The following is a 14,436-nucleotide window of genomic DNA, read 5'->3' as shown; positions in this document are numbered from 1 at the left end:
ATTATTATGCTGATTGCTGATAAATAAGTGACGTTTGAAAAGAGTTTTAAATAATTAATAGTTCAACTAGCTTATTGAACGGACCATTCAATAACTTCATTCTTTGTTTGGTAAATACGTAAGGTCAACACAGAAGGATAAACGATTTTCCTACAAAAACTAGGAAAGTTGGAAATGTGATGGGAAAAGACTGTCCTAATATCGAGTACCTATCTCAATTGTGACTGACTGATATAGTGATCTATCAACGCACAGGCCAAACCACTGGACGGATTGGGCTGAAATTTGGCATGCAGGTAGATGTTAAGACATAGGCATCCGCAAAGAAAGGATTTTGATCAATTCTACCCCCAAGGAGATAAAATAGGGGATGAAAGTTTGTATGAAACTTTGTCAATTTTAAACCGATCGGAATACTTCTTAACGCGAGCGAAGCCGCAGGCAAAAGCTAGTTTCCAATAAAACCCACGCTTTTTTATTTGTTGGCGGATTGGCGTGGTGTCAGGGCGTGCGATTGGTCGCGCCAACGCTCGCCATACAATCGTCCGGCTGTCCACGCTTGATGTATGAGCGCACCGATATTAGGGCTGGAACTCAAATAAAAAAGTTTTTTTGAGTTGCATTTTTGAGAAAGATAAAATTAAAATTATTTTTTCTACATACAGAACAAGGCAACTTCGCACTTGATGTTACTTGAGTACATATCTGCCCTGTAAGATAGATATCATTTTTTTTACTAAAAAGTTATAATTTTGTTACCTATTTTTATTTATTAATCGTCAAATAAGCACGCGATTATTTGTTAATTAACCGACAGCATTTTACTCGTTTAAGTAATATTTCATCATATTCATTTAGTATTTAATTGCTGTTTACACCTATTTTACTGTTAATTAAAGCGTTAGGAAACGAATAAAATATCAATTAAACGAATACATTGAAACCGTAAATTTTACCAAAAATAGCTTCTGATAATGTTACTTATTTAAATCTGCAACCATTTTAATTATAGGGCACTTAATTGAAAAGTTTGTAGACAGCTTTCAACGAAGGGTTCTTCAGGAAAGTCGAGATCAATTTACGGTGCTAGAGTAGATTGATTCTATCAACAAAATTACAGGTTAAAGAAAAGTAGCGATTAAATAGAAATGAGCCGAGGTAGACTGAAAATCATCAATAAATATTTAAGATTAGTTTCTAAATTAAAGATTAATGAATTTGAAAAACAATCATTCATTTTAAATACAATATTAATTACTTGAATGATAGGTTCGTGTTTAAGCAAATTGCTTCTCAATCAGCGGCCTATAAAATATTAATTGTTTTAGAAAACGAAAAACAAATAAGTTTTCGTGTGTGCGTGTGTCAGTGCCCACAACGATAGTTTATTGGAGCTTTTAAAGTATTGTTTTTTCTATCAACGCATATTGCTTACTATCCAAATTAAAACCATCAGTAACTCACTTATCACTCTAGAGGAAATGCGTACCGCAAGAACGTATAGTTTACTAATTACAAAAATTAGGAGATTTAATAGCCATTCCGTGACGGATACATTTGGAATCACAAACGGAACCGTTGTGGTAATGTACGAAACGTTGTACATTTGAGAACTAGTTTGCATCAAGTAAGTAAATAAAATGAGTAGCTAGAAATTTAAAAAAAATCCTCAGTAGTGCCAGTTTTTTGTTTTCAGCATTTTTTATTAATACGAATATCATAACTTGCAAGTGGCAGCCCTAGACCAAGCGTCACAGTGACTTGCGCTCCGATCGATCAATTGGCTAAATTATTAGACAATGTCGGTTTGGTGTTGCACTCATGAAATACATAAGAAACGCGTTTATGTTATGTAATACTCGTACCATGTTCAACATTCTTGGAATATTTGTGCACTACTTGGATGATATATTACCTATGCTTGTCTAGTTTATTTACTAAGGTGTATATACTATAGAACTTCTGGTACATAATAAATGTAGGGGTTTTTAGCCCGGATGTCATAAAAGGTGCTATACGAAAAATATAATAAGAACATCTGAGGTGGAATTGTGTAAAGCAATCGTAATCATTTGACAGTTCATAACGTACGATTATTCTGTCAACCGCTTTGTTTAACTGACTTTATCGTACGTAATGAACTGTCAAATGATTACGATTGCTTTACACAATACCACCTCAGGCCTCTCCAACCCTTCTGGCTAGCGTAAAGAGTGGCCAAAATGCTCCATAATTATACGAGTATGGTAAGCTAGAGACCCTCTGGTCACAAGTCGTGCAGAGTCGTGCAACAGTGGAGTCTAATTGCCCATGATGATTAATAATGATGATAAGGTGATATCAATGGGAGAGAAATGTCAGTATTTGATGCATTGGCAATTTTGCTTTGTTATCTAAAGTTAGCTTGTTTGTGTTGAACGCAAAACCCGCAAAACAGTGGCTTACCGGAACGAATAAAAAATCGTAGAAAAAAGAAATTCGCATGGCACACAGGCAGCCTACATGCAACGCCAGGATTTTGCGCCAAAGCCATTTGCTGAAACTGAAACAATCTCGAAATTCAGGGAGTCCAATTTCACATCTGCGGGATTTCGCGCCCACACGCCTGTTACTTTTTAATTTAACGTGATTTTTGAGTCGGTTTGTACTTTTATTGCGAAACTTTGAAATCCTTTCGTTTATGGTTTATTTTGCGGTTGAATTTATATTGATGAACATGCCTATTGACTATTAAGTTATGACTTTTAATTAATACATAAATAGTCGAGAAACTGGATGAATACAAGCTACATAATAGGTGGATGGCTATAAATTATGAAGTATCCCAACTGACCACACGTGGGGTCTTCTAATTAAGTGAACTTTTGTTTCGTAACAGTTTTTGCTTGAGAGAGAAGTAGCAGTATTTTTTTATAAGAAAAGAAGGAAAGAAAGTTGCCTGGTGGAATTTTCATGAAGATCAAAAGAAAATATCAATTCGCTTCGAGAACATAACCTTCCGGAATAATCCGTTCTCGGTCCTTTATTTATTCAGGAAAGTCAACATCATTAAAAATACTCGGAATGCAATGTTCCATACAATATTGTCACAGTAGATAAATTAAACAGTACGGAAGCTTCATACAAACGCTCGAAATCAGACTCACGCACACAGACGCACGCTTTACACGGGCTCTAAGCGAACCTCGCAGTCCATCCGTCGCGAGTGTCGCGCGCGTTGTGTTTTTAATAATAATTTTATTGCATGCACTGTCCGCTGTATTTTTTAAAACATGCCACGAGTGTATTGCGTAGTATACGGCTGCTTGAACTCGGCATCTTCAAAACCAGAACTATCATTTTTTAAACTTTGTAATAATTCTGAATTGTAAAAATGATTAAATTTTACTTTTTAAATAAAGTGCTTACATCTGGTTTTGTAATAGTTCTTTTTAAATTACGTAATTACGCTTATTAACAATTTATGTGTTCTATTTGATAAAGTAATTTGCTCCGCACGCTTTTGTACTAAGTGATGAACTGTATTTAAAATGAGGCAATAGGTATGTGAAAGTAAGTATCCGGTATTTTATTTATGAGAATAGATCTTCTACCGGCCTCTAATAATACTTAATCAATTTATTCGATTATGTAATCGATCATTATAGAACCTAATTAATGTTTTATTTTTTTGTTAACTACTTAGTCAATTAATTTATTCCATTAGGTATTTGATAATTAAAAAAACCTAAATAAACGTTTTAATAAATAAGTAAGTACGAACCTTATTATTTTATAAAGATTAAGAGTGCCAACCCTAACACTCAGTTGAAGTGTAGGTATATAACTCGCCGAAAGGGCTAAGTTTCCGTACTGCTTTAGCTCATACTCATATATATACTGTGATATTGTCGTTTACCAAGCAACTTCAGCGGGGTTATTCCGACAACGTTATCCGAAGTTTCGAATGTTGCCATCTCTCTCACGCAAAGCAAGATTCTAGCATGAGTGACAGAGACAGATGGAGCCGAAACTACATAAATAGAGTTTTAGAGTAGCCCTCCAAAGCGCAGTGCAAACTCGAATTTCAATTCTGTATTTTCATTGTAGTGCACAACTTCCTGTTTAATAAGTTTGATGCATTCAACTCTTGAACCACTTCAAGCAATATAAATGATTGCTTGAACTTAAAGTTAAACTGCTTATTTTACACTTGAAGGCAGCTTTTAAGTGTTGTTCTAGTACAGTTGGCTGAAAATCTTGACTTGAAGTAAAATTGAGCTTTTTTCAGCACCTTGTATTGACCAGTAATGTCATTTCTTTACAATTTGTTTCACAAATTACCTAATTGATCTCTAATTTATTGGTTGTTTGAATAATCATCATTCTTTTGAGATCTTCTCTTTATCAAGTAGGTGGTAACGTTGAATCAACTCCTTTTAGGTGAAAGTCGTAAAAAATTGTTTAAAATCTCTTTTTCAGTTTTATATCGGCTTTTACAATAATTAGTATTGTGTTACGTCAGATTTACTGATACGTTTAGAAATAATAGTAAATAATAAAAGTATCATTACGTTTGTACCGATAAAATTTTGCATGCATGTAACTATATCGCTGTTTGCACGCAAGTATTTTTTTCCTTTGCGATTTATAATAAAAGTTAATACAATTACGAATTGATACGAACAAAATGCATTGAATTAAAATAGTGTTACAGTGTTTTGAATAGTGTCGTGTGAAGGTTAGTTAAGTCAACAATGTTGTCTTCATTCACATTTTTATTGTTTTCATAGGTATCTTTTCGAAAAACGACTGGATTAATCGATTTTTTATAGCATCCATCATTCCAAAAACACTTGTATTTCTGTTTTGTTAGCTCCTTTTAACTAGTTTATTTGCAACTTGCCTGGACTAAATTATGCTCGTCTTGTCTTCATAAATTGTAAACCAGTGGTAAACTAGTTATTAAAAGCATTCATGCCATATTAAGAGGGCAATTTGTCATAGCTACGCACGTCAGTCATAAATACATCACAAGGGTTCAACTGCTAACTTTTATGAAAACCATTGTGAATCATTTTCGCTTTGGAATTTAAAAAGATGATCATCGTCTTCACCGTCATAAGCCTTTTAGGAGTTCCTTGCTGGATACAGACTTCTCACATAGAACGTCACAGCAAGTGGCTCTAGTCTAGGTCCTTTGAAGCTAGCGGCTTCCTAATCTTCAAGCCTTTATTCAGGTTATTTGGTCCATCGGCTACGATATCTACCAATTCTGCGTCTTCAAATCTGTGGTTTCCTTCTCAGCAACCTTTCTTTACCAAACATGCTGGCCTGTCTACTGCCACTTTAACTTGGCAATTTATTCTAGACTCGTTTTTATTATTTTCAAGAAGATGGAGAGAAGATATTATTAAAATTTCTGGCAGCAGTCTGCGGTTAGGTCTTAGGAGCGTGCCCAGGGGAGGAATAAGTCAAGTAGTAGAACATTGCAGTCTCTTAGGGATACATTCTTTAAAGCCTTTGAAACATACTTAGCTGATGTTAGTGCACCACGTGAACGTGACGTGACATTTCCATGGAAATTTACGACATGCGTCTACGTGTCTAGGCTTAAATTAGCCATTGAAATTTTGAACTAGTAATCCACTTAGAATCATCGATGACATTTCAAATTAGCATACAAAACATTTCCACACGCGGATTTCATTGTGGATGGTCACGCTTTCCTGGCCGTATTTAACCATTGTTAACCGGGTTGGCAACCGAACCAAATTACTGTGATTTTGACATATTATCGTAGCTATTTATAGGTGCCTAAAACGTGACACTAACTAAATACTTAACCGGTAAATAGTGTTATCTATCAGGCTGTTGATCGAAGCTATCAGATTTCTGTTGGAAACTAAATTAGTTCCGAGATTGGAACACTCTAGAGGTAGGTAGGCTTTCAAAAATCACGCAACACAGAAAATTAAGTTTTATGATAGTACCTACCTACTTATTAGTAAATTATGCAATTAGGCAAAAACTTCGTACTTACTTAGCACCAATTAGAGCAGGGGTTGTAAAAATAACTCAGAGAATTTACGCAGAGAGTTACGATTTCAAAAAGATTATTGAGATAGATTCTCACTCTTTCAATAGCGCATATTATATGTGTTCCTTTTCTTTCTGTTTCTTTTTATGTGGTGTGCAATAAAGAGTATTTATTATTATTATTATTATAAATTGTGCAAAGATAAAACCCTGCAGGCAATATCTCTCTATTTAAAAGAACTCCACTTACAAAGTGCGCTCTTGTGTTTATCCTTTAGTGAGTCGGGTTATGTTCTCAAAGGACTGAGCATAGGGTTGCCAAAACACTTTATGTTTTAAAAACCAACTAACCAACCAAAATTATGTTAAATAAACAAAAAAAACGTGTATAGAGTGGGTTTAAAAATTAATTAACAAAAGTTATTTAGCAGAAAACTTCGAAAAATACGAGAATGAGAAAAGACGTTTGAGCCAGTATTAAAAATACCATTTCTCGAATGCTTTCCATTCATTGAATTTAAATACGTACCAGTTACTGCAAAACTAGAACCAAGCTAAATAGGTACCTACTGCAAAATTTGCCGACGAATTTTCTTATAATTTATTCGTTAATTTAATTTTATGATACGATTTAAAGTAGCCCCACAACCTATGTTTAAAAAATCTTTGAAAAAGTTGCGTTAAAAGATCTAAAGATTAAATATTCTATGAAAGATCAACTTACAAGATGCAATCTACACCTTTAAAACTATCTACCTTATAAAAAAATTAAGACCGGATAGCACTAAAACATAGTGAAGCGTTCTTCGTAATAAAGACAAAGATCATGTGAAAAAAATCATTCACAATTTCTTTGTCCCTCAAATTCTTGGGTCAGGTAGCAGGTGCACGCTCAAATGGGGCGTCCCCGACGGTTTCCGATGTTTTGTTCCCAGGATTATGCGTGGTGAACGATAATAATATTTGTGGACCCTAGTCACTCGTAAATGCTGAAAGGTGATGCGTGTTCGAACTTGGAAGTTTGACGAAAATATGTTTATGAAAAGTGAGGGAACTTTACGGTAAAGGATTCCAATGAATATATTTTTCGCATCTTTGGAGAATTTTCGCACTAAAAACTCCAAAAGAAGAGAAATACTATTGGTACTCAATTTAGATGCTGCAAAATCGCGGCCGTTCGTTTGATTAGTATTAATAATAATAATAAATGAATAAATCTTTAGACAATTTCACACATCGCCAGCTAGCCCCAAAGTAAGCAACTTAATGCTTGTGTTATGGGTGCTAGCTTAACGGATATACTACTTATATACTTTTTTTTAAATACATACATATTATACATAGTAACACCCAGACCCGTCACAGAAATTAAAATTCATTATTTCAATTTCTGCCCGGCCGGGAATCGAACCCGGGACCTCTTGGCATAGAAGCACGCTCTGAACCACTACACCAAACGGCCGACAAATTCAATTGAATTTGTATTAACTATACAAATTCAATTGAAGAGGAAGAATTTATTTCAAAAAGTTTGATATTATGAGGAACTGTGTAGGCGATTAAAATAGTACGACACGGGTCTTAACGCGACGTTTATTAATAAGGAGTACCTACATAATGTAACTCATTAAAAAACGTCGCGTTAAGACCCGCGTCTTACTGTATTATTTTAGTTGAAATGGAACGCGAAAGCTTAAAATCTTATATGTGTAGACGATTTCTAGCATCAAATTTTTGCTATTTATAGTTGTAACAGTGTCCATTGATCTGGATTTAAGCCAGTTTTTCTTAAATAACAGTTACTTAACAGTATCATCATCGAATGATCGATTAAAAGACGGATTATCAAATCTGTCTGCAGACTGCACACTATCTCTCCAATTACTTTTTATTACTCTGTTGAACGCATGAAAGGAAGCTCTGTAGATAACCACCAACAAAAGCACCATTGTATACGGTCACGCGATACGTCCACTGTCCTAGATAATTTGATATTTTAACGACACTTTTAATGATTCAAGTTATTTTGAATTGAATTTTTGTGTACGATATAGCAGTGTCGTGTTTGTATTTTTGTTCGTCTACGTGTAGCACGCTTTATCAAATCAAATCAAATCAAATCAATCAAATCAAATATATTTATTTTGCGAACATGGGTAAACGTAGGTATTACAAGTATTTTAGTACCTATCTCCATCTTCCACCTTTTGGCATGCAAAGAAAAAGTTTTTATGATAAGTTCATATCATTAGAATAATTAAAACGGTACTATTATAAAATAGTTATGGTCTACTTTGAATTATACTATCAGATTAGTTTAATATCTAAAGCATCTTAAAGTATTTTTATTTTCATTACGTTTCAGTAAAAAATGACGTCCACTGCTGGACAAAGGCCTACCCCAAGGATTTCCATAGCGACCGGTTCTGCGCTGCCCGCATCCAGGTTCTTTCAGCGACCTTCACCAGATCGTCGGTCCACCTAGTGGGGTAGTGTTTTTTTATTATATTATAAAAGATGCTAATGGAGGTTTTCCCAGAATATTGTATCAGTAAGTTTATTCCACTTACAAATGACATTTCCCATCATGCACGACAGGCTTTCCCCTAATGGGGGAAAATAAAATATTGTCGATATTGTCAAGATAAATCGTTACATGATTGGTCTGTGGATGAAGTCTTATTAGAATATAATATTCTAGCCTTAAGATATATTTAACAGAATCGCGGCGATTAACCGACTAATTTAAACAGCTTACTATTAAAACACTTCGTAAAACTGGTTCTTAAGATAAGCTTGATGATATAAATAAACTACCTGATGCTCACGGCTTTGCACGCGTTGAACCACATTTTTATAAAATATGGCGATAGATAGATAAAACACCAACGGTAATTGCGGAGGGATTCCAAAAATTCGAAAACTTGTATCATTTTTCTTACTTAGGGAAACGTTGTGAATAATCCTTTTGTACCTACGTTCTACGTAATAATAACCAGTGTATGTACCAAACACTCAATTCATAGATGAGTTAGTCAACTATGCAAGTATACTCAATCATTTATTGGTTCCATTATGAACTTAAAAGCTAGAACATTATGAGCACTGAGCCTGGTAGGTATGATAATCGAGTTTTATTTATAGACCAGCTTTAAACGAATATCATTAAAGATAGATTTTACTGTCGGTTAAGTGTCATCAAACTCTCATCGCCATACAAATCCCGTTTCCCTGACAATCACTAATTTGGCTTGTCGATTCTTGGGCTATCAAATTCTAATTCCGTGGAAAGTCTTTGGAAGAGCTTAAATTCGCGGTTTCGCTTCCGTTGGGATGAAATGGTAAATATCCAATCATGCTGTGATAGCTCTGGTGATTCAGTTTGGGTTACTACTTTTCTTTGGAATGTGTTTCCGATGTAGTAAGTTCAGTGCTAAATAAGGTTTCATGATCAGTGAGCCCAAACAACTTATCGATTAACACTTTTACTAAGGAAAATAAGGTCTTTAACTTCAATGCTATCTTGGATTTTGCTTGCAATAATTGGTTTCAGTTAAATATATCCTTGAGGATTAGTTACTTTGGGATAAAAACGTGTTTTGACTTTTGATGTAGGTATAAACTTTCATAATTCGGAGGTTCTGGGAGCAGTTCTTTCCATGTGAGACTGAAAAGTATTAAAGACTTTGCATTTTTGCACTTCACCAAGCACATTTCAGGCATAAATCTGTTAGATTGTCAGAAAAGAAAGGGGTTCGTGCTTGCAGGGCACATCCGATTGAGCCATGTCAGACAACTGCGTCAACTCCTAACAAGTAATTTTTAAAAGTCCGATTTTGATTTGTACGAAGAATCAATCGGTGCACTTTCATACATCTCCACTCCATACTGATTAACAGTCCGACCCAACTATCGGCCAACTAAAAATCGGTGGTCTGCGCCTAGGCTTACGATGGATAAATAAAGAAAAATAGGACGCGCTTCATAATGAAACTGCACTTGATCCGTGCACCTGAATCAGAGTTCAACACCGCTCTCGAAACTTTGCAAGCGAGACGCCTCTTGAACAAGCCTGTTGTCTCTTTAGTTCTATAATGAGCCTGCTCCTCGTAGCTCCACAACGGCTCTTATAAAATGCAAATTCTCTGACCCGTCAACCTAGATTCGATAAGGGGCAGAATTATTGCTCTTCCGAGAGACAGTTCGCGAATAAATGCTTCGTCGGATGTCGTGTTTGGACACAGAAATATGGTCTTCTTTATTGAGATGTTTGAGAGATTGATGATATTTTGATGTTTCGTCAAATACGAAGAAGGCTTTTGCAAACTTTGAAGGTCAGGAATATGTCCGATTTTCATTACCTTTAAGGTATTTGTCTTCAGCCAACTGTATTTTATCCTTGTCTGGGATATCGTACAGACAAATAAATTCTGAAGATATATCTTTGGGTTTTTCATAAGCTTGACTAGCTTTGGATTTAATCTCAGATTCATAGATTAGATTTTGTTTTGCTTTTCTATTGTTTTTTGTTTTCTTGGTAAAAAGAGATTTATACAAATTGAACATTTGCTGTGGGGAGTCAATATTTATCAAATCGTAAATACCTCAACATGTTAGGAAATTGGATTGGAATGTCGCAGACGAATTTGTTTCGCTTCAATAATGTCAATCGGTACTTTATTAATATTTCTTTTACATTTAGAGACGAAAAGGTTTTGATTTTGCGAGAAAATGGTGGTAATGATATCACTAAACTTGGTCCAAGTAAAATAGGCACTTTCACATATTTATCGATATTAAATTAATGTTAAATTACCTGCTATGACGCGTGACGCAGGGACTTTACTTAATTGTTTATAACTGATAATATTAACAATAATTTTGCCATTTTCCGGTAGGAATAACCGTGCAGAGCTAAAAGCTAGCCATTTTGTAATAATTTATGCTATTTTGAAATAAAAATATAAGGAATATAGTCTGATCTGTCCTGTGAACCGTGCATACTGGAGCATTCCACGCGAAGCGGACAGGTAAAAAAAGTCGATGTTTCCGATTTCAGTAATATTTGAGTATGTTCTACCTATACATATTATTGATACGTGTACCAAATGTTTTTGTAATATAATGACTAGTTTAAGAGTTATGGGTCTTCGAAGTTTTCGACAACCGGTTGGCATGCAGTACTTCAAAGCCGATTATGGAGTCATAAAATTATATATTAAAATAATTAAACCACGGGATTTATTACTTCATTTACCGTGCTTTTTAACTGTATTTTTGGAAACGAAAAAAAAAATATTTTTTCCTAAAAAAAATGCAAATTAATTTTTTTTCCTTGATTTTCACAAAGTTCGACCCCTTCGATTTTTTTAATTTTTTTTATTTAAATAGCTAATATTGTGTAGAACATTCATGCCAACTTTCAAAGTGGGCGTGGAAGTGGATTCGGTGCTAGACTGAAAATACTGCCGAAGGGTGGCGTCCAGCGCCGCGCCGTCGGCTGCCGCGCCTGAAGCCCGCCGCCTGTGCGCGTTTAGTGAAACTGACAAGCAAATAAAATCACTTTTGACGGAATGTTTTGTAGATTTTTAATAACACCAAGACATTTTTAATACCTATTAAATACTAAAAAATACGTTATGGCCAGGCTTGTTCTTACTCGGACACTGAAAGGATCACTCCAAACTCCGAAAATTGGTCAAATAAACTAGTTCGGTCTTCTAGTACTATTAACTAGCACATTTTAGTACACCGATTCTATTAGGTAGATCGAACGAAAAAAGTCTTTATTCATATGCATTTATGGTCCAATATCGAAAAATACTCGCTACACACTCACAGAGCCGAATCCATCTCGCTCGCGCGCGGTTGTCACCAATTTCACGTCTCGTTCACACCTATTCATTAGTGATCTGCTGTACTAAAGTGAACTAAAAGACCGATTTGAACGACCAAGACGGAATAGTTCGTTCTCGTTCACTTAATTAAAGGAATTGCTTCCTATTAGTACATAGTACATGTACTACACAAGCCTAGTTATGGCGTATTCGCACATGCCGGGCGGCACGGCCGGTTCGGTTCGGTTCTGGGTATTAGTCCTGACCTAAATTAACTGGTGGATCTATTAATCCGGTCCACAATATCTTTTAATTACCAATAATTTACGACCTTTCAAAAGACTAGATAGAATGAAAGGTCTAGTATTCATTATATCTAAAAATTATTATGAGCCACTTAATTTCATAGGAATAGGATGAAAGCACTGTCGACCGTCAGCCTCCCACATAATCGCCCTTTGTAACTCGAAAGGTATAAAAATAACAGCTCATTCTATTTTTGTTAGGAAATACTCACAGTTACGAGTAATGTAATTTATTTTTCACGATACGGAAAAACGCAACTTTATTTACTACTACTACTTTATTTTATAACGTATTTTAGTATTTAATAGGTATTAAAAATGTCTTGGTGTTATTAAAAATCTACAAAACATTCCGTCAAAAGTGATTTTATTTGCTTGTCAGTTTCACTAAACGCGCACAGGCGGCGGGCTTCAGGCGCGGCAGCCGACGGCGCGGCGCTGGACGCCACCCTTCGGCAGTATTTTCAGTCTAGCACCGAATCCACTTCCACGCCCACTTTGAAAGTTGGCATGAATGTTCTACACAATATTAGCTATTTAAATAAAAAAAATTAAAAAAATCGAAAGGGTCGAACTTTGTGAAAATCAAGGAAAAAAAATTAATTTGCATTTTTTTTAGGAAAAAAAAATTTTTTTTTCGTTTCCAAAAATACAGTTTAAAAGCACGGTAAATGAAGTAATAAATCCCGTGGTTTAATTATTTTAATATATAATTTTATGACTCCATAATCGGCTTTGAAGTACTGCATGCCAACCGGTTGTCGAAAACTTCGAAGACCCATAACTCTTAAACTAGTCATTATATTACAAAAATATTTGGTACACGATTCAATAATATGTATAGGTAGAACATACTCAAATATTACTGAAATCGGAAACATCGACTTTTTTTACCTGTCCGCTTCGCGTGGAATGCCCCCTGTTAGTTATTTTTTATTACTATCCTTATGAAAAAAGTCCTTAGTTTCATACAGTTTCACAAAATTCGCTCGCACGATTTGGGCTTTATGTAAGCATGTAATAAAATATGGTGTATGTTTGCTTCACGAAATATCTTCATTGCCAAATAAATCATTTGTTAAATTGTAACGAGTGTCACAAACATAAATCGTGATCCCATATCACGAATTACATTTGCAGCATTGGCTCGTATGATGCCGTCGAACTAGCGTAGCAACCTTCAAAACGTTAATGAAACCGAACAGCTGCTAAAGCTCTTAGAAACAGACTGGTCCTGTCTAACGTCTGTTGGCCATAAACAGCTGAAGGTCTCAATCAAAGACCGAGCACTGCGAGCTCCGAACCCGACATATTATTATATGTACCAGGCGCCAAACAACACCTGGCTGCACTATTTATAAATAACACTGCACTGCACTTCGTATATCCAATCACCTTATTCAAATCATCGTTCAATAGGAAACACTGTCTCCGAAAGCAATAAATTAACTGTCAACATAACCACACTTTCACTGTTTCGTTCCGCCAATTTTATAACACACTTTTGTGACACAAACCAACTGAATTAAATCGATTTTCGGCGTTACACTCGAAAAAACTAGTCCGATCCATTGATAAAAAGTTTTTAATAAAGTTTTGAACATCGAACGCACACACGAACTTCAAAACATAACTAACGTAACGTTCGCGTAAACAACGGCTGCGCTCCGAAGTTGGTGCGTTTGCGTCAACTGACGCAGTGCTGCCATATTGCAAGATGGCGGCAGTGTGGCCAACATGACGCGGCCTCGCGTCAGTCAACGGCCTTTGATGAATGGGGCGAACGAATGAACTTCGTCGAACCTGTTTGATGCGCCCGCGCTGGGACTCTCATGCAGAGATTGAAAGGAAAAAAACACGCGTGGTCTTACATAATGTATCGTATAACATTATTATCTCATTATAGACTGAAACATATTCATGCTGCTGTATTATTAATGTTATTGAGGACATTGTACCTTACTGTTAAGAAATATTGACTATTTATTTCTTATGAAGAAATAAATTTAATTTATCGTAAAATTCATAAAAGCTTTTTTTCCACAAAAAGCGCGTTTCACTCTAGAGATTGAAAAAAAGATTTACTAAGTATACGAAAGCCATGAAAGGAAATTGAATACTGTGTTCAAAAACTTCCTAAGCATGTCCCTGTTTCCAGGAGCTCCTTTTCCATTATTAGTTGCGGGAACTTTTGCCGAATTTATACGAAAACTTCGTTAGGAATTAGGCGAATAACTGAACAACAATTTGGATCCTGTCCTTGGAGAAATACCCAT

The 14,436-nt window shown here is 35.4% G+C and overlaps 1 protein-coding gene across 1 annotated transcript in view; it reads right to left on the bottom strand.

Annotated features, from left to right (window-relative positions):
- The window catches only part of LOC135074851 (ankyrin repeat and fibronectin type-III domain-containing protein 1), a 52,248-nt gene extending 38,390 nt beyond the window's left edge, over positions 1 to 13,858 (bottom strand). The window contains exon 1 of the mRNA XM_063969233.1: positions 13,556 to 13,858. The gene's annotated coding sequence lies outside the window, so the exon portion shown is untranslated. The remainder of the gene's footprint in view (positions 1 to 13,555) is intronic.
- Between the last annotated feature and the right edge of the window lie 578 nt (positions 13,859 to 14,436).

The sequence above is a fragment of the Ostrinia nubilalis genome, chromosome 9 (genome assembly GCF_963855985.1).
Source record: "Ostrinia nubilalis chromosome 9, ilOstNubi1.1, whole genome shotgun sequence".
In the NCBI taxonomy this organism is placed as follows: Eukaryota; Metazoa; Arthropoda; class Insecta; order Lepidoptera; family Crambidae; genus Ostrinia; species Ostrinia nubilalis.
This window is presented reverse-complemented; position numbering and strand designations above follow the sequence as displayed.